At 45.6% G+C, this 21,579-nt stretch overlaps 1 long non-coding RNA gene across 6 annotated transcripts in view; it reads left to right on the plus strand.

The window, feature by feature from the left end:
- Positions 1-21,579, plus strand: part of LOC120096293 (uncharacterized) — a 160,366-nt gene that overhangs the window by 119,837 nt on the left and 18,950 nt on the right. For 2 of the 6 annotated variants that reach the window (XR_015635562.1, XR_015635565.1), the window contains 2 exons: positions 11,425-11,536; positions 13,067-13,195. The exons of 1 other annotated variant lie outside the window; for it this stretch is intronic. This is a non-coding gene — a long non-coding RNA (uncharacterized LOC120096293). Of the gene's footprint in view, positions 1-11,424; positions 11,537-13,066; positions 14,820-21,267; positions 21,392-21,579 lie in introns of those variants that run through there. 3 more of the 6 variants (XR_015635566.1, XR_015635564.1, XR_015635567.1) reach the window with 3 other exon arrangements.

Consider the following 21,579-nt stretch of genomic DNA (forward strand, 5'->3'; position numbering starts at 1 on the left):
GCATAGAATTCTTCTTTGCTGAGAGAGACTGAGATGATCTATAGCAAGAAATGTTGAGAAAGACAGCAAGATATTAGGAAGTATCCCTACATCTTCTCCTCCTTCCCTACCCTCTTCTTCTCTGCCCATCTCTAATCTTTCTCCCTTCCTCAGGGATTATTAATAGAGTTTTCATTTCTTTCTTTCATAAACTAGCCAGACATGATAAGCCCCCCAGAGTCTGGAGTCTGACAGGGATGGTCCGAGAGCCTCTACTTGGACCTGACTTTCATGGCCCATTATGTTCTGCCTGTGCTCTCCTGTTGAGAAGATTAAGCACCAGCCCAGTGAAAGCCATTGTCCTGTTGGGTCCTTATTCATAACATGCATGGCTCCTGCAAGGACTAGATAATAAGCAACTATCAGGCTAGAATCTAGTCTATCATATTTCAAGAGTTCTGGTCAAAGATAATGAAGACATTGGACCCAAGCCTCAAAAAAGTCTTCCAGAGGCAAAGGGGGCAAGTGGAAATGCTAGGGCAGGTCAAGGGCATCTGAGCCTGCCTGCCTGCCTCTCCTGGAAGCTGCCTGGAGTAGGGAGTGTTCACTGGGAAGGTGGGAGCACAGGTAAGGAAGGGAGGGAGGGTGTTGGTTTTGTGAATAATCTGAGCACACTTGTAAATAAGTCGAGTAGATCCAACAGTGGGGTTTCAAGTCACCACATCAGCATCAGGACAGGGGAGGAAGGATGGATAGAGATGTAGACTTCATCTCTTTTGAAATAAGAACTTGTGCTGTGAATGGAAGGGAAGGGAGAGGAGGGAGCATGACAGAGGCCCAAAGAGCATGGGGATGCTCAAGCTTCCAGGCCAGAAAAGGAAATATATATATAAAATCAGAGGAACCAAGGAAGGTGCTGTATATCTTGGCAATCACAATCAAGTCAGTATTGGGCTCTCCTTGCCTTCATGTTACTCTATTGTGCATGGTGTTTATAGTCACTGTCCCTGTAGCAATCGCTCTGCTAAGGACTAGTCCATATTCCACGTAAAATCCTTAAGGTCTCTGTGGAAGGTGCAGAGCTTTCTTAGAACCCAGATCAGAAAACAAATTTAGGCAGTGAAACTAACATTCTCAAAGCCTGTGTCATATTTTCACTAGGATTGGAGCCAGTCTTCTGGCCTTATGTTTAATATTATATTGTCCTAAGGGGCTATTGAAGTGTAAAGTGTTAAGATCTCCCAGGAGTATACAGAGGTGCTAAGTGTCAAGCTCTATTTTGAATTAGAATCTGCATGTTAATTATAGCAACATGCACATGCGCACGCACACACACACACGCACACACACACAGACACAGACACATACACATACATATATACATACATAGATACACACACAGGCACTCACACAGGCACACACACACAGACACATACATACATACATAGATACACACACAGGCACACACACACACAGGCACACACACATAGACATACACACACAGGCACTCACACACATAGGCGTGCACACACACACATACACATACATACATACATAGATACACACACAGGCACACACACAGGCACACACACACACAGGCACACACACACGCACACAGGCACTCACACACACATAGGTGCGCACACACACACACACACACACACGCACATGCACTCGCACGCGTGCGTGCATGCATGTGTGGTCATTGTGAAACTCTGCCGTAAGTCACACATCACACATGTCCATCTCAGTTCATCACTGGGCCTGGTATCTGCTCTGCCCTTGGCACTTGGCTTTTTCTCTCTACCCCATCCTCTTGTGAGGGGACTTGGGCATTCTTTGACTCATCTTGCAGATACTCTGCTCTGTGATTACAAAAGAGATGCACTTAGAAGTCTTGATTAGTGTTGCATGGCTTGACGTTCTAGCACTTGACGTCTTTCAAAGGAAAGGTTTATTAGGGGAACATTGCTATGAGGAACAAGACTGTCTTCCTCAGTGACACTCTGTCCCTGAAGATCTGGCTCTGAGCTCTGTATCTGTTGCTCCCCAACTGTGCCTGTGATTGGATTCAGATAACCTTGCTATTGTCGCTGTCACCGCTGTCACCGAGAACACACACAGCCAATGAAGCTACCTGCTGATGAAATTGTCCCTCTCACGTTCACTTCCCCCACCACTTGTTTGTGTAAGAGAAAGGCACTCGATGGTTGCTGCGTGTTCTTGGCCAGTTGCTAATTGACATAAGGCATCATCACAGAGTTATCTTTGATTTAAGATTTATCTACATTGAGCAATGTGTCATGTTTGATACTTTACAGATTATGAAACAGATTTGTAGACACATTAAATGACTCGGCCAAGGCCTATTAAGGGGCTGAGTTGGGATAGAATTCCACGTTTTGGATTGATAGTTTTCTTGCCTTCTGTTCTCAATTACTTCTCCTTAATGGCATAAGGTTCCTAATTTCCCTTAGTCAGAAAAACAGATTTGCCCAATTTTGTATGTTTTGAAAGTTTAGGTGAGGTGGTGTGGCTCTTAATTTTTGGCACTGGTTGGGATCTCCTGGAGAGCTTCTCATGATGTAGATCCTTTGAATCCCATCGTATATACAAGTCATATGTGCCAATGATACACCCTTCTCCCCAGTCATGGCCCGGCAGTTCTGTAAAATGACTGTGGCATCCACACCCCGTTCAGGTTTGCAGCTGCTATTGCAGCTGCCACCACAGGCCACACATTGAGCTCAAAAGGCAGGGAGTGTGTTCAGCCAAGTTCCACTGTTCCCATGCCCAGCCTGGTGGCTGCTGCAGGGCAAGGCTGCTGGCACACCTCTGGTTGTTTCTTGCTTGCTGGATATTAGTTTCCAGAAGAGCACATCATTGGTTATTTGTGCTTTTACCACTTCAGACTTTCCCTTTATGTGGCTAGTGTTTAGGCTGGTCCATTGTCCCACATTCATAAGGGTCACCAGCTGTTCAATATTATGAGTACAGCCCGGAATTGGAAACCGTGCTTATTTATGGTCGTTTCCTAGGAACCAGGAACCAGTTCAGAGAATTAAAAAAAAAATCAAGCCAAACCCAATCAAAACCACAACCACCACCACCACCACCACCACCACCACCACCACCACCACCACCACCGCCACCACCACCACCACCACCACGAAACTCGGTCCTGTATCCTCCACCATAACAATAAGTATACCTGAGATTCCTGACATGCTCAAAAGTGAGGTTAAAGATTCACTTTCCCCTGATGGTCCTTCCTCATTGTTACTGCAGTTCAAGGGAGTCAACTTCAAATTTCCATCATGGACATTCTGCAGGAAGACCATTAGATATCTGTGCAGAAAAAGCATGGAGTGGGGTGGCAGCGTCATGCTATGCAGAATGCTGGCACTGGGAGGTTGGGTTGTAGAGCTGCAGCTGTCTAGGAGTCCTGGCTCTGCCATTTAGTAGCTGGGTGTCTACCGGCATATTGTTTAGCTCAGCTCAGCTTCATTTTCTCCAGAATCGGGGCAGATAGAAAAATATTTAAACAACAGATAGAATGTGGGCATCTACTAGTCATAACAGAGGGAGGTCAAATTAGAAGCAACAGCATCTGAAAATAAGCCAGGGAGTGCAGCTTGCTGGCTTGCATTTCCAAGCATGAAGTGGGTCATGTTTGTGATTTGTCTCACCGTAGGAGAAATGGGTTCTACTACATAAGAAAAAAGAGCTGCCTTTAGGTCACTCGTGCTCTTGCAAGTAACCACTCATCCATGTACTTGTAAATAACCCTGTTAGACCACTAAGAATCAGCTCACCCAGCTAAAGGAATCAGCTCACTAGCTAAAATTAGAATTGTGATTTCAGTTTATCACCCCATATTAATGGTGAACAGACTTGGTGCTTATATCCTGAGGACAAGTCATCTAACACCACTGTATGAATGTTGGTTGGTCTGGTGTCCTTTCTCAGGCAATAGAACCATACACTAGTAGAGTTGGGGGAAAATAAGACAACGGAGGGTAAGACTTGACGCACAGTAGGGGCTCAATAAAAGGGAGTTTTGTATAGACCTTTAACCTAAGCCATGTTGCTGAAGGGCAGGACCTCTCTGAGAGTCAAGAGATTAGGGAGCAGGGAATCTTTTTCCACGATACAGGGTGGGACTGGCTTGTAGACCTCCAAATGAGCCTTTATGGGAAACTATTCCAATGCCCAAGACAGATTGGTTAATTATCATTTCAGAAGAGCAAACAATAGGGCTATCCCTGACAAACGGGATGAGGTGGTCTTTCCATCTGGGCCCTCATGAGAAGTTTTTAAAATTGATGGGAGGGGTATTACCTCAGTAGAGTGAGTGGTTTCAGAGTCAATGTGCCAGTCTGAGGGGATGAGGGAAGGAGATGGCAGCATATGGATATCCCCACCCTTAATATGGGCAGATGCCTTTTGACTGCTGCTGTCGGCAAGCAAGCATGGGGGCCATGATAGGCTGAGGGTCTTAGTCTGTTTAGGCTGCTATCAAAAAAATCACAAGTCGAGTGACTCAGAAGTAAGCAGAGATTTATCCTTTACAGTTCCAGAGGCCGAGGCATCTAAGATAAGATGTAATCAGACTTGGTGTCTGGCGAGAGTCTTCTGTCTGGCTTGCAGATCGTTTCTTCTGGTGTGTCATCAATGGTGGAAGGGGTGAGCCAACTCTCTGGGATCTCTCTTATGATCTTGAAGAGCCGCCCCTGAGGCATTTTTTCTCTCCTAAGTCACCTCCCAACATTGTCCCTTGGGGGAAGAATTTCAACAGACTTTGGAGGTGACACAAACGTTCAAACCAAACAAGGACCTTCTTCATTTTAGAGGAAACCAGTGATTCAGACTCCCATGGCTTACACTGGAGATCAGCCACAGGATGAGTAGGGACACGTGACAGAGCCTTCTATTATCTCTGTCCTGAGTTGCTATTGCTTGAAACTCATCCCTGACCATGTCTGATCTTTGGGCATTACAACCTCCATTACTTCCTTCCGTTGGTTACATCAAATACTGTGGCCCTTACCTTGACTCTTGTGTTAGAGTTACACCTTTTTTCCTTCCTCCCTCCCTCCCTTCCTTCCTCCCTCCCTCCCTCCCTTCCTTCCTTCCTTCCTTCCTTCCTTCCTTCCTTCCTTCCTTCCTCTGTTCTTCCCTCCCTTCCTTCCTTCCTTCCTTCCTTCCTCCCTCCCTCCCTCCTTCCCTTCCTTCCTTCCTTCCTTCCTTCCTCCCTCCCTCCCTCCCTCCCTCCCTCCCTTCCTTCCTTCCTTCCTCCCTTCCTCCCTCCCTCCCTTCCTTCCTTCCTTCCTTCCTTCTTCCTTCTTCCTTCTGCTGCTCTCTTGGATCCCCAATGGTCTCGTCCCGAAAGCACCAACTTTCGAAGCTTCTTCCTCCACCTGCACCTTTATTTTGAAGCTCACTCTCACTTGAGTTGGCACAGTCACACTTCATGTGTCATTCACCTTGGTCTATGGGTGAACCTCGAGGGTCTGACACTAACCAGGAACCCTTTCCTAAGTATTTGATGCCCTCTGGACATTTCCTTTTGGTTCAGCTGGACCATCACACTGACCTCCCCACCATCTCCAGGCTCATTCTTCTTCCATCCACACTAATTATGAATTAATTTCATAATTACCTATTGGGCTGTATCTCTGGGCATTGCCAACAGCTCACCAACACCTACACTGTAACTGCTTCTCATAGAGTTTAAAAGAACCTGGATGAAGAAGATCTCCTTTGACAGCTTTCTTTCTTGTTTTTCTCCTCCTCATGACTCGTTCCCTGTCCACGTCAGACTTGTTCCATCATGGCGGAGAGGGTGTGGCTTCAAGCACTTGAGGAGGCTGGCTGCCTGGCGAATCTGCAGTCAGGAAGCAGAGGGAGGAATTCTGGTGCTCACTTTCAGCTTTTCCTTCTCCTATTTGGTCTCCTCTTCTTCTCATCTAGGACTTTGGCCCACGGGAGGAGCCACCTACCCTTCAGTTAAACCCTTTTGGGAATAACCTCATAGACACAATCAAAAGTGTGTTTCCATGGTGATTCTGAAGCCAGTCAAGTTGACAGTGAAGATTAACCATCACAGTAGGGGTTCAATAAATGCTTACAGATAGAGCAGATCATATTTGTGTCAGCCTGTGAGAAACATCTTTTTTTTCTTTTTCTTTCTGTGTAAGGAGATCATAGTAAAAAGAAATCCGTTTCAGGCCTGAGAAATTGAACTAGTTTTATTTATTTTCTAAATTTGTCTTTGCGAGCCTATTTAAAGTGTCTTCAGTCTTAATTTCCTTCCTGTAAACGAAGCATAGGACTGCAAGGTCTCTGAGAGACCGCTGTAGCTCTGCAAGGCCGCCCTCATCTTCTGCCTCCTTTTTTAGCTTGTGGTCCTTCCTTCAGGGCAGCCTGGAGCATCTTCAGCTTCTCTCCCATCTTTTTATCTTCTTTCTCATACTGCCTCTCTTTTATTTTACAAGGAAAGGCGGAGCTGCGCTCTTCACTCAGCAAACACAGTGTTTGTTGACATTCGGAGGGAAAAAAATGAAGAGAAAAGTCAAAGATCCTTCAACATCATGGTGTTTGAATATTTAAAGACTGTGAGGGTTGGAAATGTTGACAGGTTCCTTGTCAGGCTTCATTCTGATCCCTCAGCCCATTATTTATACTCAGAAAAAGAAAGTAGCTCTCTTCAAGGGGCCTCACATGAACAGATTTGCTCTTCAACTTGCCTGCCTGTCCTCTCTTGCTCTGGTACAGTTGTTTTCCGGGCTTCTCATCAGGGTTCAGGGATGGAGGATGGGGGATGGGAAACAATGCCTCGTGAGAAAGACTGATCAGGGTGATCAGAACCTTTTGTTGCTTTCCAACACATTTGTTGTTCTCCCTCTATTGGGATTCTTTATAAAATGTCACAGAAACCGAACCAAACAGATCTCAATGCTAACCAATGCTCGACAGCATCTGCCTGAGCCTGGTATTGGTGTGGAGCCCTGGCTGCTTGCTTTGGCTTTGGGGCATGAGTCTTGTCTGTCAAAAGGACTAGAAATTATTAATGCTTCCTGTTTTTACACTCAGCCAAATAATTATCAAGGAGTCAGGCTCCTGGACTGGCCCCTCACCATTTCTTTCTGGCCACAGTGTGGATTTTGGCTGGGGGTCAAATTCCTTGGCAAAGGTTAGGACAGAGCTGTCAATAGCACTGCCGATGATGTTAAGTGACTGTGGAACCGATTTCTCTGCTCAAGGGTCTGGGCACTTTCTGTATGGCCATAGAACAGGGGAAGGGAGGAATCTTTGCTGGATTTGCCCCCCCTCCCACCTCCCAAGATGTAACAGCCTCCTGTGTGCTCTGCAGAGAACTTTCTGGTCAGCTCTTAGAAATGTTACACTCAGTCCATAGAAACTAGAGGAAGGTGGTGGCAGGGAGCAGAGGCTGTGTAACATGTGGGTGTACATGGCTTAAGTAGCTCTTAAACAACCACATGGGCTGTTACCTGGGCTAGATCCTGATGGACAGAAAAAGCAGCTTGCATTCTTGTTGAGGAGGAAGTCTGTCTGTCTGTCTGTCTGTCTATCTATCTATCTATCTATCTATCTATCTATCTATCTATCTATCTATCCATCCATCATCTATCCATCTATCTACCTACCATCTTTCTATTCTTCTATCTATGTATCAATCATCTATCTAGCTATCTATCATCTATCTGTCAGCTATCCATCTATCAATCCATCTACCTATCCTCTATCTATTCATCTATCTACCTATCAATCATCTATCTATTCATCTATAAATCATTTATATCTATATATCATGTATCTTTCTATCTATCTATCTATCTATCTATCTATCTATCTATCTATCATCTATCTATCTATTATCTATCTGTGTGGTAAAATAATTCTTTTACTTATGCTTCATTCTACCCCCAAAATAAGCCAGAAAGAAACCTAGACACTGGGGAGAAAGCACTGTCTACAGTAGCCTTTTACCCTTTAGGAAGGCTACAAGGAACAAAGGCTTTTGGTAGTGTAATCAACTCATAATTATAGCAACAGGAGAAATGTTTGTCTGTTTAGTAGCTCTGGTGATGGATTTTGGTAGAAAAGTGATCTTGGCTATTTGAGGTGTATCTGATTTGTCTGGATATCTCAGGGAGGAACATATTGCAATTTCTAATGGTAGCAAAAGTCTCCCTTTTGCACTGGACTCTCAGACCCCAGACACTGTTGGGGGGAGGGCAGGCAGGGCAGGGCAGAGTATATCCATCTTCCATGGACAACATTTCGACATATGAACAAGTCACATGATACCCAAGCTGAGCCAGGGAAAGGAGTAGGTTCTACATCAGAGTGAGGGAGGCGCTGAGGAGCAGTGGGAGACGGGGATGGGTTGGGGGGGTAATGAAAGGAGATCCGGGCTGAAGGTAAAGGGTGAAGGAAGCTTCAGGAAAGAGTGTAGTCCACAGAAAAGCCGTCTGGATTTCGGTAATGTTTCTGTGCAAACGCTGGCATTCTGGGGTTTTGCGTTAGAGAAGCGAGCACACTGTGAGATCCCTGGGAGGGTTTCACAGAATCAAAGGCATCCAGCAGAGGCCTGGAGGCCTGAAGCCTCACACGGCCAGGTGAAGGATCGACAAGGCTGCTTCCTGTGTGCGACTAATGTGTTGACAGGGTCCATTTAAACGGCTCAGCTTTCCTGCATCCTCCCGAATGTTTATCTCCTTCTTTCCCAAACAGAGCTGCTAAGCCCACAGATTTAGGGGTACACTGGCAGGGAGCACACAAAACTGGGGCATCTACTTCAGCCTGGCACTGGTCTTTTCTGGGATTTGGAGGGGAAAAAAGCCTCCTCAGCCCCCGAGAATTGAGTAGTGGAAGGCATATTTCACATTTCCAATTATGACACAGTCTGGTCTGTGTGGAAGTGGGAGCCTGTTGACTTTAACAGCCCAGCTGTTCCCGCCTTCCGGACAGCAGTCAAAATACCTTCCGAACAGAGGGGCGAACAGTCTGAAGTTCTAATGGGAGTTCTCCAGGATGTCATAGAGGAGCAGTGCATTATGCTAATGTGGCTCTGGGGACCTCTGTGTTCCCCGCCTGCACGGCACAGATGGGAACCACTAAGCCTCACTATGTCAGTGGCAAGGTCCTAAATGTCACTCTTCTCTGATAGGAGTAAGAAACAACCCCTTGTTTTTTTGAGACAGAATCTTGCACCATAGCTAATACTGACCTGGAATTCACTCCTGTAGCCCAGTCAGATCTGGAACTTTTAGCAATCCTCCTGCCTCAGCTTCCAGAGGGCCAGGTTTACTGACATGAGTCACCCATACCTGTCATCCTATCTCTTCTGATTTCTTCAGGCCTGCATTACAACAATGTCCTTTATCCCAACTTCCTACTGCCTTATGTGCCAACACCATTCAGCCTCTCATTCTTCTCAGGAGGATGTAGGAGTTTCAAATGCATTAACCTCATTTCTTTCTGATCATCATAAACTCTCTTAGCCTGCTTTCCCCAGCCTTCAGTGTTTGTGCCTCTCAGCCCCTGATTCCTGGTTCGGGGTTTCCCGTCTCTACTTGGAAGAGACAAGATCTCTCCAACAACTAGGGTTTTATTTTTAATTAATTCATTTTTATGCAAGTGTATGTCTGGCATATGTCCTATTGTGAGTGTGTTTGTGTGTGTCTGTCTCTTTCTGTGTATGAGTGTAAGATCTCTTTCTCTCTCTCTGTAGGTATGTGTATATATAGGTTATGTCTGTGTGTTTGTATATGTAGGGTATGTCTGTGTTTATTTGTGGGTGTATGTGTAGGGTATGTCTGTGTGTGTGTGTGTGTGTGTGTGTGTGTGTGTGTGTGTGTGTCTGTAGGGTATGTCTGTGCATGCTGAGGTTAGAGGTGGGTGTTCTGCTCTCATGCTCTACCTTACTCCTTTAAGACATGGTCTCTCACTGAACATGGTACACTGGTAGCGAACAAGTCCTAGAGAGTGAGAGGTCCTCTTGTCTCTGTATTCCTCCTCACCCGGCACCAACCAGGGTTAAAGGCACACATGGCACAGCTTTTAGAAACTATTATTTTTTTATTTTATGTGTTTTGCCTGCACATCTGTGCCATATATATATGCAGTATTTGCAGAGGCCAAAAGAGTTCGTCAGATCCTTTGGAACTGGAGTTTCAGAGGCTTGTTGGTCACCACGTGAGTACTGGGAAGTGCCATGTGAGGACCAACCAGGTCCTTTGCAAAATCAACAAGTGCTTTTGACCGCCACACCATCCCTCCAGCCCCCGTGCCCTGCTGTTACTTGGGTTTTGGAAGTCTTACCTCAGGCCTTCATGCTTGTGCGTCAGGTGCTCTGACTCACTGAGCCCTGTCCCCAGCTCCACCATCCCGGTGTTCAAGCTGTGGCTTCAGACCCTGCTTCTGGTCCTTGAGAGTCTGGCTTCTCATCCCATTTCAAACCTGCCTTCTCTTTCTGCCCACCTTCCAAATTCCATTACCAATGTGCAGCATCTGGAAGACGGGTTCACAGAGTTAATGGGCAACAATGGAAAAATGTAGAAAGCACAAGGAATCCTGCCTTTGAAACCATGATGTGATTAGAGATGGCCTGCTCATCTGAGTGCCACGCCTTTCCTGAATTGCAGCTGGTGGTCCTGTACTCACTTCCTGCTGATAGTTCCACTGTCCGTTAAATCTCCCACACACATTTGCTTGATGCCCACAATGCAGTCAGTATGATTTTCCCCTATAGGAAAATTTTATGAAAGGAAAGCTGTCCTCTTCAAATTTGCTAACCTATAAATCCTTTACCCATGCCAGTTATGTGTTCCTGCTCATAAACAAATAGTACAGAAGAACCAATATTCCAGCCTCTTAATTATACTGTGAGGTAACTTCTTATACTTGGATGTAGCTTTGAAATGTCATCAAAAAAGGAAAGAGGAAAGGTCTGGTCAACCTATAGGCCCCCACTTTTTGCCTTGGAAAGTCTCATTACAGTGACTAGGTCTTCATTTCCAATGTTACCATGAGGTAAACACCAATCAAATTTCAGCATCAGCATTTAGCTCGCACAAGACCACTGTCCGTCTTTCAGTTGTCATACTCATCCTGACCTTAAATGGTAACCACTTGCTGTACTCTAAGAATTCCTAATTATTTCACATGTAGGGATGAGACTATGCCATGACCAGAGGTATCTAACTGCAGGCTCTAGATAGGCTCCCCAAGAGCTCACGAGCACTCTGAGTAATGGACAGACCACTAAAATAGACTGTGTCTCAAGATGTCCACTTAGAGATGTTATTAGGTTGGGCCAGATGACCCTTCCCTTGGCTGTAGATATAGACCTGTTTGGAAGGCTACTCTCCAGAATGACATTGGTGACCATCCTTTATCCACTCCTTTATATGAAAGGCCAAGCATTGGATCATGGACAGCAGGAGTGAGAGGCTCAGTGCTCCAGTTCTACGCTAAGATTTTCTGGCTTGCAAATCTCTTGGCCTGCACATTGGGAAGGTCTGTGTGGGTGAGTCTGAATGACTGGGTGATTACGTATTAGCAAGCTCCCTTGATCATGGGGCATATTAAAAGCCCCATGGTCAATAATATTGGTGATATTTTCAATTCTGTCTATGTGACTCCCGAGTATCTCTCTGATTTGGTGTTAGCGTTCATGTGAAGCAGGAAAAAGGTATTATTTATTAGCACTCTAGAACTCCATCAACTATGTTCATTTTGCTGTATAAATTTCCTTTGCCTTTATAGGAGACCGGCTTCCTTGCTTTATAGTTATGCCCGATACGGTAAAAAGTAAGGAGTCACGAGAGAAGAAATCCTCCTTGGTCCTATCTTTTTACTTAATTAACTTTAAAAATTTCCCTTAAAAAATATAGGGGGAAGGTAGCAGGCCCTTTCCTGCTCGCAGAACCAGGTATGAGCAACTCTACCTGCCTTGTGCAGAAGAGGGCGATGCTTTTCTCTAATTGAGATGAGAACCAAACCACCTTGTTACATTTAAAAAATTATCTCCCTAGTCCCCACCCCACACACCCACCCAACACACACACACAGTGTGAGAGACAGAGAGACAGAGAGACAGAGAACATTCACTGCACTGATTTTCACTACTGAGTTTTACGGATCCTCGGGCTTCTATTTCCCCAGAGCTGGGATTGAAGGCAGACACCATTGCACTTGGCTTTTCTGTGGGTTCTAGGAAACGAACTCAGGTTATCCTGCTTGTGCAGTGAGCATTTTGTGGGCTGAGCCATCTTATGTTTTAAGCCTGTAAAGGGTGGGAACATGTTGTCCTAATGAGTACATGTTCTTAGGTGATCACTGCTTGCTGTCTTTGCTCAGTGGGCTGGGGTTGGTGAAAATCTTCAGTGTGGGATTTTGCAGAAGGGCGGAAGAATTGGAGGGCTAACGCCATACGTGGCTGAGCTCTGGGGTGGTCTGCTTGTCTCCCTGGTCTCTGTGAGTTCTTCTGATCCTGCATAAAGAAAACACTCAGTGAACTTGCCTTTGTGGGTAGGGCTGGGAGAACAAGGCCCTCATTCAGGCTGGGTACTGACCTCTGTTCCCTGGCTGTGATGTTTGTATGTGAGAAACATATCCACGTCCATCAAGTTGCACTGGGCTCTGTTGATTCTATTTGCAGAATTTTGCAGCTGAGCTGAGTCTCTGGCTCCCATAGACACACAGAGCAGAAGGTTCTTTCAGTTTCCCCCACAGACTCCCAGATGCTTCTATCAAGTATCAGGATAGCATCAGTGGTTTCAGCATCTCTCAGTCCTTTCAGCCAGGGCTGATCTGAACCAGTACAAAGTATAGTGCAGCCCAGGCCCATTTTAACCTGACAGTGGTCTCTTAACCAGGCCTCTTCCTTTGATGGCCTTGAAAGTTCCTTCTTACCCAGCCCTAACTAATCTTCACTTGGGCTTTCTATAACTACCATTACAGTTTTGCTTCTCTGGCTTCTTCTCTCTCTAGCCATTGGGCTTGTTTTGTGTATCAGCGGTTTCTGATCTCCTTCCTCATTGTTTCTCTCGCCTAGGTTTAAGAGGCTGCATCCTGTGACCTTATTTCCAGAAGAGGTTTGGTGACAATGGTTTTTGACACCCATGAGTGTTCCCAGAATCTCTGTACACTCTCTTGAACTTCATACATACTTCGAAAAGCAAAATTACTTTTACTTTATTTTGAGGACAGAGCGACAAACCATGAAACAGGATGATCAGAAAAAAGGAGTGAGAGTGTCCAAGAAAACGGAGATGGGATTCTATAAGGTTCTTTTCTGTCCTTGTCTATGTCCCATGCAAAAATCAGGCCGAAGGAAGCTTAGACTGGGAAAAGGATTTTAATAGTCACAAGGCATGCCTCTTGATGCCTTAGATTCTTCCTCTTCATATCGTAAAGCCAGATCCATTGGTCTGGGGCTTTAATTTGTGTTTCCAGGACACCGGCAGAAATCCAGAGTTTCATAACTGTAAGAAAACTAGAAGAAAGTCGATGTTAAACACTCACTTTTCTTATACCAAGTTACTAGGGACAGCCACACCAGCGCAGTGAGCCAGCCTGCACTGCAGGTCATTGGTGGCAGATGTGGGGCCAGGGAGGTATAGAAACAGTCAGCTGACCACTGGCTCTGTCACTCAGTCCTCAGTGCCTGTGGGGGAGGGTGAAATGAGGTCTCACTATTGTGCTTTCGAGGTGATGCCGAGGGAAGGTGCTGAGTTAAAGCCTGAAGGGAGAGCGCAGGAAATCCGTTAAAGTTTGGCACAGTACTCTGAACTGTCAAGTTTAGGTCAGCCTGGCTGAGAAAAATGAAGAATCCATATGTTCACGAGAGTCCCCTCAATTTTGCAATATAAGGAGTGTAAGTTATGTATTTAAAATAGTATCCTAAAACCTCATAGAAGCAGTTATGAAATATTTTGTTTTACTGGCAATGGGACAAAAAATAATTGGGCATTAAATCAAGGAAATGGGGAAAAGAGAGCCACAAATCAAGGAAAATGGTGGAAAATTAGGTCTTAGTGGAGAGAAATGTATACATATGAGCTGCCTGGCGTTTCAGAGATAGAAATACGGTTCTGGAAAAAAAAATCCTCTCCCCCCTTTAACCCTTCATACTCAAGTCAAGCTTCGAATGCTGGCATCTGGGAGATGGCCACTCACTGGTTACTTCACTCCTTCCTGTTCTGCTTTGTGAGGATGGAGAGCAGGCATTAGGCTGTGGCTGCTGTTCTAGATAAAGGTTGTTTGTGGTCCATGCTGTCACTCTGTTCCTGGGATTGGCATCTCCTCCTCCTTCCTCTTGGCAGAGGGTGACTTCTGACTGATGACAGAGTCTACCCATGGAGAAGGGACACAAAAGCAGTCTCCAGAGGGCACTAGGACCCGGCTGACGGGCCACCTGGTTTCACTAAATCACGGGGAAAGCTTGCCTTATTATCTGTCTACTGTATACATAATTCCCATAAATTATAAATTAAAAAATAAATAATAAACACCTTTTTAATTGCCTATCCTCTTTTCCTCCTGTCAATTAAAGTGAACTTGCAAAGCTGCTTAACACAGAAAAGCTACGCAGACATCAACTCTTGTTAGATGTGGCACAAACTGCTACACTGATTTTTCCCATAGCTGCGAGGATTAATCACAGATAATCATCACAAAAGAATCACACCCGTATAAATAATATAAAAATAGCAAAATGCCCAAAGTGGAACCACGGAGAACGAAGAAAACCACTTAAAAAATGAAATAGCATTGTGTTGTCAGTGCAGGAGTTAGAGGGGAGGGGAGAACAGGCTCTCTACTTGGCGGAGCACAGATCACCTCTGATTGGAAGTTTGGGACAAGAGACAGAACCCAATGACAGGCTGCAGGTGTAGATGGCCTTTTAATACCTTGCCTTCCAAGTTACTATTATTATTATTATTATTATTATTATTATTATTATTATTATTATTTTGAAAGTGGACTTTAGCTCATGTTGCCTCATTGTAGCTTCGGCCATTAAGTCTTAGTAGAGAAGGAGAGAGCACACCACTGAGGAGAGTGCCGGAGAAACAGCCCCAAAGGTTCAGCTCAGGTTCGACTTATACAAAAGGAAGGATTGTTGCAGTGAAGGTCTAACTTCACGCAGAAAATCCAGAATTTGTCTGCCCAGCTAATTGCCTAAAGTGAAGATCCATTCACTCCAATGATGTGGGCCAGATTTGAGGTGGTGGGAGGGAGAGGATGACCACTTCCCCTTGCCTTGAGAGCTCTCATGTTCTGTGTCCTCCCTGGAGCACTGAAGGTACTTCCGCTAAGAAGACAACAACGGAGGTTGCTACAGAAACAGCTGTGAGTGATAAGCTGGGGGCAGGGTATGGTAAGTAAACAGTCATGGGATGAACTGTGCTGGGACCACGCATGGGTTGGAGTAATAGCACAATGGGATAGGTGGGAGAGGGCAATCAGGGTGCGCTAATCCCAGGTCCTGGCTCATCAGTGAGTCTCTAGTACTTGTGATTAAGGATAAGACAGTCTCTAATGCTGGGAAGCAGGCCATATAGAAGCTCCACCTTACCCTACCAAAAGCGTCATGGAATGCTGTGGAAGGGATGAGCCCTCCCCATTTGCTGAAATCACTTGCATGCCTGGTAGGGAACCTTTTGCACACTCTAGAGTTAAGTCTACTAGGCTGTGGCAGGTGGGTGCCCTGTACCATACACAAGGTTTTTCTTCTCAACTCTGTACATAAGCGATGTAGAATGAACAAGACCGTGTGCACAGGTTGGGGTAAGAAGAGGTGTTTGTCTTTCTGCTTTCACTTCAGGGATGTACAGAAGGTAGGGCCTAGGCCAAAGGGTATACCATGCATGGAGATGGGAAGTACTTATCTTGCCTGCTTCACCATGCTTAGAGCTAAGTATTTAGACTTAAGCTCATAGGAACTTAGCGAGAATCTCGGTTAGTCAGTATCTGAGGCTGTTATTCCTAGTTCTCCTATGTAGAGCAAAATGAGACGGAGTTTGAGCGAGATCTCAGCAGACTAAATATACCAATGCTCAGGGTCAGAGATGGCGAGCATGTATCTTCCCAAGTTGAGCCCACAGCACGATGGAATCCATGTGTTTCGAAGACAGTTGAAAGATAACATTCATAAAGGAGAAAGCTTTCTTTTGTTCCCTACACCCATAAGCAGCCTTTCCTACATACACAGAGGAGCCTTGCCTGGAGTCTCCCAGGAGAATCTCACCCCGCCCCCTGCTGTGCCTACTAGGGCTGAGCCCCAGGGCACTCCCCAGAGTGCCCTGTGATCACTTTGTTCTCCAGGCAGCCCACAGCGGGCATGCCCAGCTGTTCCTGCACACTGCTTTTCATTGTAACCTTCAGATAGCTCCTGTCTTCTCCTTCACCCCTCCTGGTTTGTTGTGTGTGTGGAATTGTGTGGTTGTCATTCTTGAAGATGGCAGGATGAGGTGTCTGTGGGCTAATGAACAGCTGCAGAACGATAATTAATGCTCTGCACCTTCCTCGAAGCCTTTACCACCTCGCCACGACACAGCCGGCAACATCTGTGCCTCCCAGCAGCCGAGCTGTAAAACACCCTTCCTTACTCCTCACAAAACAACTGTCAGGCACTCTGGCACCCACGTTAAGGGCAAAACTTACAAAACGCTACAAAAGATGAGCTGCGTTATTCCCAAGCTACCGATGTGGGTTTTTCCCCTGACACAAGATCTCAAGAGCACTAGGCTCGAAATGCAGCCTGCGTGCACGCTGTGGATGGGAAGGTGAACGTAGGTGGGGAAAGTCAATCGAGGAGGGATCTGCAAAGGTGCTCCCAGGGTTTTCTTTCAGAGGAGCTTCCTGAATCTGCAGGCTTTGAACCAATTCAGAATTACTTTGACAATCCCTCAGGCAGGCAGAGTAATCTTAGATCTCCCAGTACCTCATCTAGGTGCGGTATTCAAAGGAATAGACCGGATAGCACAGACACTGTGCAGAGGGGACACTGGTGGCAGGCACTTGGTGTCATAGTTCTAGTGTGGCTGAGCTGAACAGCAGACCATGGTATCACTCATGATCCTTCTTCAACCTCAGACTAATACTTTTTGAGTACCTGCTTTATGCCAGAAATAGGTTCATGTGCTTTTGATAATCTTTGCACAGGAAGTAGGGCTTTCTTCACTGTAACAAAATACCCAGGACTGGGGGTGTTAATAAGAAGTAAGGCCCCTATTCTCACAGTTCTGGAGGAAGTGGGTTTCATGGTATGGGTTTCATGCTTCCACTTAAGTCAGAGTGAGGAGGCAAGTGGGTACCTGAAAAAGAGAGAGAACAGGAGAAGGGGTTTCATTGTGTAATCACCTGTGAGAATTAGGATTCTTTTCCCGGAGCAAGGCATTAATTAATCCCTTTTTACCATCTCACTATCGGTTAAAGGTTCTGCCTCTCAATGCAGCTGCAACAGACAATGGAATGGCAGCTCACGTTTCACTTTTTTCTCCCCCCCCCACATAATTTTTTTATTAATTACTTGGTTACTAATTGTTTATTAATTACTTTATTAATTTCATACAAAGCACCCTGATCTCACCCACTTCCTATTCATCCTGGGTACCCCTTCAACAAAAGAGAGAGAGGGAGAGGAAGAGGGAGAGGGAGAGGAAGAAGGAGGAGGAGGAGGAGGAAGAGAAGGAGGAAAAGGAGGAGGAGGAGGAGGAGAGGAAGAAGAAGAGGAAGAAGAAGAAGAAGAAGAAGAAGAAGAAGAAGAAGAAGAAGAAGAAGAAGAAGAAGAAGAAGAAGAAGAAGAAGAAGAAACCCTACCAAGTCCAATTTGTGTTGCTCACATACCCATTTGAGCATGGTCAAACACCCAGTGACCAGCCCCTTAAAGAAACTGATGTCCCTTCTTGCCCCTCACTAGATGCCATCAGCTGTGAAGAGCTACATATCAGCATCTTTATCCCAATCATAAAGGACTCTTCAATAGCTTCATGTCAGGATTTTCTTTTTGGGGTGGGGGACACAGAAGCCCCCATGTCTCTAATTCTCAAGTACAAGTCTTCAGTCATCGATACCACTGCAGAAGAATCTGCCCTGCTTGTAGCACCTGGCAGCACAGATGGATCATGGACAGCAACATGGTTTTCCCGTGGCAGCACTGATCATGGATGTCTTTTGAGGAGACTTAACCCAGAAAACCCATTCTTCATCTCGGATATCTTGTTGTTCAGAGTCAGGGTGATCACGTGGTTCAGCAGCACGTCTAGGGGCAGGACCTGCTGAAGCTCCAAGCTGCTGCACACACTGCCTTGCCCTTGACCTCAATGTCTTCACACCAGAGGCAACCATGGTGTTTAGCCTGTTGGCAACACTGTGGCCTTGCTCTCCTTCTCACAGCAGGGCGAGCAAGTGGTGTCTCCATGCTGCAGCCTGAGCCTGTGGGCTACCAGCCTATCCAGGAGCAACAGGGTGAGGTGGCTCAGGGATGGGTCCTGCTTGGCGGCGGCTGTAGCGCCGCCCTGTGGTGGTCTCTAGAACTGCTTCTCTTCACTCAACATGCTGCTCTGCTCCGCAGTATTATTTTTTCCTCCTCTTTCCCAGGGTTCCCATTTTTCCTTTCCAGTTTGTGTTTCTGGCCAGATAAACCCTAACAAAGAGTAGAACTAGCGTTGCTTTAATAACAATGTTATTTTTGGGCATTTCCAGTCTCAGCATCCTGATATCCTCCAGGCCCTTGAGGGAGGCTGCCAGTCTCCTGATTTCCTAACTAGGATGCTACCTTTCGATGCTCCCATGGACAAACTCTCCTGGCATCACCACACTGATACTGTGTGCTAGGTTGCACTGCGTCCTGCATCCTGATGGAGAATTGCTATGCCTGGAACACCACAAATAGCCCGACGAGACAGTCCTTTTCCTTCAAATAGGCAAGGCCCAAATGGAGAATCTTATGCCTCGAATCCCCACTCTTCCCTGATGTCCACTCTACTGCGCGTCTCCCAGCCCGCACTCCCAATTTGGCCACTTTAGGAAACTCTTGCAAATCATCTTCCATAAAACTAAGTATCTGGCAGGTATGAGGTGCGAATGTCACAGGTTCCACACAGGCTGGATGGGACCACTCAGTATCAAATAATTAAACTGATGTCAAGTCTCAGATTGCTTTGCTCCAGGGGTTGTTTATCAGTGATATGCAGGAAATAATGTTTACCTATGCAAATGTGGTTCAAATGAGTTTGAAGGGGGTCGGGAAAAGACTCGCTAAAACCATCTCTACAACCACCTTTGCCCAGAGGAACACTTAGTCCTGCTAGGGCTATGCTAGTCAAAGGAACAAGACATTGAACTCAGGATGAGGCTTGAGTATGTGAGTGACAGGAGCACCGCCGATGCTTTCGCTCTGCTGAAGGGACTCAGAAATAGGAATTAGGTCTTAAAACTCAGCTCCATGGCCAGGTGGAGTGGCAGTCAGAAGGAGAGGAATTCTCTGTGAGTTCGAGGCCATTTTGCTCTATAGACCAAGTTCCAAGACAGCCAGGCTATTACACAGAGAAACCCCTTCTTGAAAACAAACAAACAAACAAACAAATTCAACCAACCAAACAAACAGAAAACCCCACCAACCAACCAACCAACCAAACAAACAAACAAAAAATCCCAACCAACCAACCACCCACCCCTCAGCTCCATTCTAGCCCTAACTGAGCTGTAGAGAACCACAGAGGATGCTCAAAGCAAGGTCCAGCAGGTGCTTTGTTGATTTGACACCAGTTCTCCAGAGAGGAGGCCCAGCACAGGGTCATCAGAGTCTACTGCCTCTCTAGAAGGTCTTTAGTCCTTACTGAATCCTCTCTTAAACCTCCACAAACTCCTAAAGACAATTCTTCGAATACTACAAAAAATATAGGTATCTGGCCATAATTGATATCCTGCCTCACACAATTTAGTCTCTGATAACTAGAGGTGGCAAAATGATTACCTCTTAAAGAGGTTTACTTACTTTTGAATGTACCGTCTATTCCCTTGGTCATCTAATGTTATAGTCTTCTTTCTTTTTTTCTTCCTTGTGTGGTTTCTATTCAACCTTGAGCCTGACAAGCTCCTTGTGATAACTGGCTTAAAAATGGCATGAAAGTAGGTTTTGGCCCTTAAACCGCTCCCAGTCTATAGAGGTGTGGACAGGTAGGGAACACAGGATTGTTTTGGACAGACATGCTGTAGATGCAATATGATTCTACAGAAAGAGCCCTGCATTAACTCATCAGGGGTTAGCGAGGGAGGGGAATAGGGGAAGGATTCAGAACGGGGTGGGGGTTTCTAGAATTGTGTCTTGGACCCATAGTAAGTCTTGACTAGGTAAACAGAATTCTTGGAAAGAATGACCTGGCAAATAAAAAAATAATAAAATAAAATTAATAGGATGCTTGAGGATCAAGGTATACATGAAGAACTGCTATTCATCAAGCAAGCAGGGCTGACTTTTTAGACTTGGAGAGAAGCTTACTGAGAACCTTGTAGGTTGAGAACATTAATTCCAAGGAGACCATCATTCACTCCAAAGGTAATAGAAGCCACTGATGGATGTGAGTCCTGGATGCTAGGGTTGCTTTTCGGAAGGCTCACTTGAGTTTCAAGACAAACGTAAGTTGCATCTTTCAGTATTAGAGCTGAGGACCCTCCTTCATGAGCGTCTGTGTCTCCTCACAACTTTGCAAGGAGCACAGAAGAGAGGCCTGTGTCCTGGGGTCCCCTCGTGGGCTCTGCCATCTCATAGGATGAGACCCGAGAGCAGCTCTCACCGCATACTCAATGGACTCCATTCCGGAGAGCTTTGGATGTGGCTGTTTTGGATGAAGCGAATGACGAGAGAATAAAGCCGAGAGCTATTTTTGGCTTTGTAGAAGACAATATGTGGATGTGGGTCGATGTCAGCATCTCAGGGCTGCTGTTTGGCTTAAGGTAACATCACTAGCCGGTCAAGTAGCACTGCTCTCAGCCTTGTGAATTTCAAGAGTTCTCCTTCTTTTTAATATATCATCTAACACACCATTATTGAGAGAGAAGTAATACTTTTTCCACACTTTTAGTTTTGAAAATGTGATCTATTCCTCTATTGCACAACCTGCCCGGAAGATGTTTTTCTAAAGTCAGAAAAAAAACTTTACACCGGCTGCTGAGAAGTGGATGTCCGCTGTTCACAATGCAATTACCATGACAAGTATTTCTAATTGCCATTTCCCTTTCTTCCAGCCCTCCTTTTCTCCGGCATTGCGAATTTCTGGTAATCTTGGGTTATTATCACACCGAGCTGCTAACCTGAGTCTTGACACTCCTCATGGAGACCTGTGTCAGAAATAATTACAGAGGAAGTAAGGTGATTCTTTTTCCATCATTAGCAGTTGCTGGTGTTGGTATCTAGCATTGATTAGCAATTTGGAGTAACACATTCTATGGGTATGAGTTCCCCATGAGTCCTGGAGGACAGCTTACATTGTTCTCCATTTCTCTGCCTCCAGTTGCCCTTGGGTTTGTCTGTGCATTTGGAAAAGGTTCCTTTCACAT

This window comes from Rattus norvegicus, chromosome 13 (assembly GCF_021556685.1).
Source record: "Rattus norvegicus strain SHRSP/BbbUtx chromosome 13, alternate assembly SHRSP_T2T, whole genome shotgun sequence".
Lineage (NCBI taxonomy): Eukaryota > Metazoa > Chordata > Mammalia > Rodentia > Muridae > Rattus > Rattus norvegicus.